Source organism: Nicotiana tabacum, chromosome 11, assembly GCF_000715075.1.
Source record: "Nicotiana tabacum cultivar K326 chromosome 11, ASM71507v2, whole genome shotgun sequence".
Classification (NCBI taxonomy): Eukaryota; Viridiplantae; Streptophyta; class Magnoliopsida; order Solanales; family Solanaceae; genus Nicotiana; species Nicotiana tabacum.
Window position 1 is genome coordinate 156,236,066 of NC_134090.1, and position 3,516 is coordinate 156,239,581.

Genomic DNA, 3,516 nt, shown 5'->3' on the forward strand with positions numbered 1-3,516 from the left:
TAATGCAATGTTCTCCTCCAAGTCTAAGAGGAACTTGTTGAGTTTTAAAGATATCCGCCGAAATGGATATCATATTGAGACAATAGATGAGAATAATCTTGGACATCTCATTATTACCAAGAACATCTCTAGCCAGAAAAGGGTTATTGAGAAATTTCCATCTTTATCTTGTGGCCTGTATTAGACAAAAATTAGTGCAATTAAGACACATTCTATTGTAAATCAAAAGGTTATTGATTTCAATACTTTTGTACTTTGGCATGATTGATTGGGACACCCTGGATCAATTATGATGAGACGGATTATAGAAACTCAAATGGACATCCATTAAAGAATCTAAAGATTCTTTTGAATAATGAATTTTCTTGCATTCTTGTTATCAAGGCAAGTTAATTATTAGACCATCACCAACAAAGGTTAGGTTTGAGTCCCCTGCGTTTTTGGAATGTATACAAGGGGACATTTGTGGACCTATTCACCCACCTAGTGGGTCATTTAGATATTTTATGGTCTTAATAGATACATCTTCTAGATGGTCTCATATGTGCCTATTGTCATCTCGCAACCCAGCATTTGCAAAATTAATGGCACAAATAATTCGATTACGGGCGCAATTTCCTGATAATCCAATTAAGTCAATTAGACTTGATAATGCTACTGAGTGTTTATCCCAAGCATTTAATGATTATTGCTTATCAATTGGGATAAAAGTGAATCATCCTGTAGCTCATGTTCACACTCAAAATGGCCTTGGAGAATCTCTGATTAAGCGTTTACAAATAATAGCAAGACCATTACTTATGAAAACGAGGTTGCCCACTTCTGTTTGGGGTCATGCCATTTTGCATGCAGCAATGCTAGTTCATCTCAGACTGGCAAATTATCATAAATATTCCCCGTTGCAATTAGTTTTGGGTCATGAACCTAATATATCCTATTTAAGAATATTTGGATGCACAGTATATGTGCTTGTAGCACCGCCATATCGCATCAAAATGGATCCTCAAAGAAGGTCAGGAATATATGTTGGGTTTGAATCGCTCTCCATTATTCGCTACCTCGAAATATTAACGGGGGATTTGTTCACTGCACGATTTGCAGCCTGTCGATTCGATGTGATACTTTTTCCAAAACTAGGGGGAGAAATTGGTGAAATCAAACGGGAAATTTTGTAGAAAAATCCATCATTGTCTCATCTTGATCCACGTGTCTCTATTTGTAAATAAAAAGGTGCAAAATATTATCCATTTGCAGAAAATAGCAAACCAAATGCCAGACGCATTTATAGATCTGAAAAGGATAACAAAATCACATATTCCTACAGAGAATGTTCCAATTCGTATTGTTGTTCCTGTTGGACAATCTTCTAGTGTTATAGCTAATGAGTCAAAATCATGCCTAAAGTGTGGAAAACCATTGGGTTCTAAGGATCGAAATCCTAGAAAAAGAAAAAGAAATGCTCAATATGACACTACGAAAGAGCCTAATGAAGAAATTCACGATTTAACCAATCCTGAGATTCATGAGGAAATTAATGAGTCTCAGACTAAATAAAATAAGGAACTATCAATAAACCCAATCGATATTGAGACAAATTTGAATCGAATGGATATAATGGTGGATTATGTCTTTGCATATAATGTTGCATCTAGCATTATGCAAGATAGCGAGGATCTTGAACCTCAATCTGTTGGAAAATGTCGACAAAGACATAATTGTCCAAAATGGTAAGAAGCAATCCAATCTGATAGTTCTAATTCTAATCCGATAGTCCAAAATGGCAAGAAGTAATTCATTTTTCCCTTGAGACGGGCTGTGGGAGCTGTTAATCACGCTCTTGTCTATTGGGCATGCCTCATCAACCAGACTTGGTTTTCTGTCTCCTTAGAACTCAAGGATACAGTGGTACGAGCCTATAGAACAGATCCTGTTCAAGTAAGGTCGTGTCCATCTGTGTTGCTGCAATGAAATATAAGTACTTCCTTGCCTGGGTTGCTTGTCGGTGTGGGAGGCAAGGCGAAAAAAAGGAAGGAGTATTTAATTCTTCTAACGTCTTTATAAGTCAACAACTATGACCAAAATAAACTACAACTACCTTATTGTTTATTCTAACTATATTTTAAAGTTTCTTCTTAAAAGTTTCATTGAGTAGACGAGTTTGATTGGAGTTGGACAAAGATATAATGTATTTTCCTCATGTGTAAGCTTGTTTAATACATTTAAAGATATTTCCTCAAAAATCTTAAAAGTTCTTGGATTACAAAATTTAAAGTTGTTCCAAACTAGGTAAGAATTACAATTTTTTTCACCATTGTTTTTTTTTTTACATAGGAGTAGTGGAGAGGAGGATGAGAAAGAATGTGTCTATTTCGGAGAATCAGTTCGGATTCATACCGGGGCAGTCGACTACAGAAGCTATCCATGTTGTGAGGAGGTTGATGGAGCAGTATAGGGAGAGGAAGAAGGACTTGCACGTGGTATTCATTAGCCTAGAAAAAGCCTACGATAAAGTACTAGGGAGATTCTATGGAGATGTCTGGAGGGTAGCGGCATCCCGGTAGTGTACGTTAGAGGTGATTAAGGACATGCGCGATGTAGCTAAGACTCAGGTAAGGACCGTGAGAGGAGATTCGAATTATTTCCCAGTGGTGATGGGGTTGCATCAGGGATCAACTCTAAACCCATTTTTATTTGCCCTTGCGATGGATGTGCTGACGCGACACACTCAACGGGAGGTGCCATGATTTATGTTATTTGCAAATGATATAATGCTGATTTGTCACACCCCGAACCTGGGCCTGGACATAACACGACACCCGGTTCCTGACTACATATGAACGAGCGAACAAACTAGCTGGCTGAATCAACATGTGATATTATAACATACTAAATGCGGAAGATAAACTAACACATGTTGATACACTAAAAGTATGAATGATATAAATCAAGTGTGGAAACACTAATATAAGTCTGAAATATATCTGTAGCAAACATTGCTTAACATGAAAAGCCTGCTATGTACTCTAGTCTATGAAGCCCTCTAATGAAGTATTATAAATACTCACTCTAAAGTACTAAAGACAATAGAGTAATGATAATGCCCCGAAAGAACTGTGGCTCACCAAATAGATGGTATGAGAATCCGAGCACTCTAAATCGTCCACCTATAAATCATTACCTGCATCGTGAGATGTACGCCTCGGGCGAAAGGGACGTCAGTACATTTGAATTGCACTGATATGTAAAACAACTGAAAGAAAGGACTATAAATGTTGAAACTAAAACTGAGCTGATAACTGAGAGCTGAGAACTGATAGTTGATAACAGCTGAAACTGAAACTGAAACTAAATGATAATTGATAACTGATAACTAAAATGATAACTGATAATAGAACAAAAGATGTAAGGCTATGAATACTCCCTCTTCTGAATGATGAACCACCTGTTTATCTAAACAAACTACAGCCTCGAGCCCAACATATATGTGCACAAGCTACGGCCTCAGGCCCAAGTATA

At 37.2% G+C, this 3,516-nt stretch overlaps 1 pseudogene; it reads right to left on the reverse strand.

Annotated features, from left to right (window-relative positions):
* Window positions 1–1,761: 1,761 nt before the first annotated feature.
* Window positions 1,762–1,945, reverse strand: LOC142166722 (small nucleolar RNA U3; annotated as a pseudogene).
* Window positions 1,946–3,516: the final 1,571 nt, after the last annotated feature.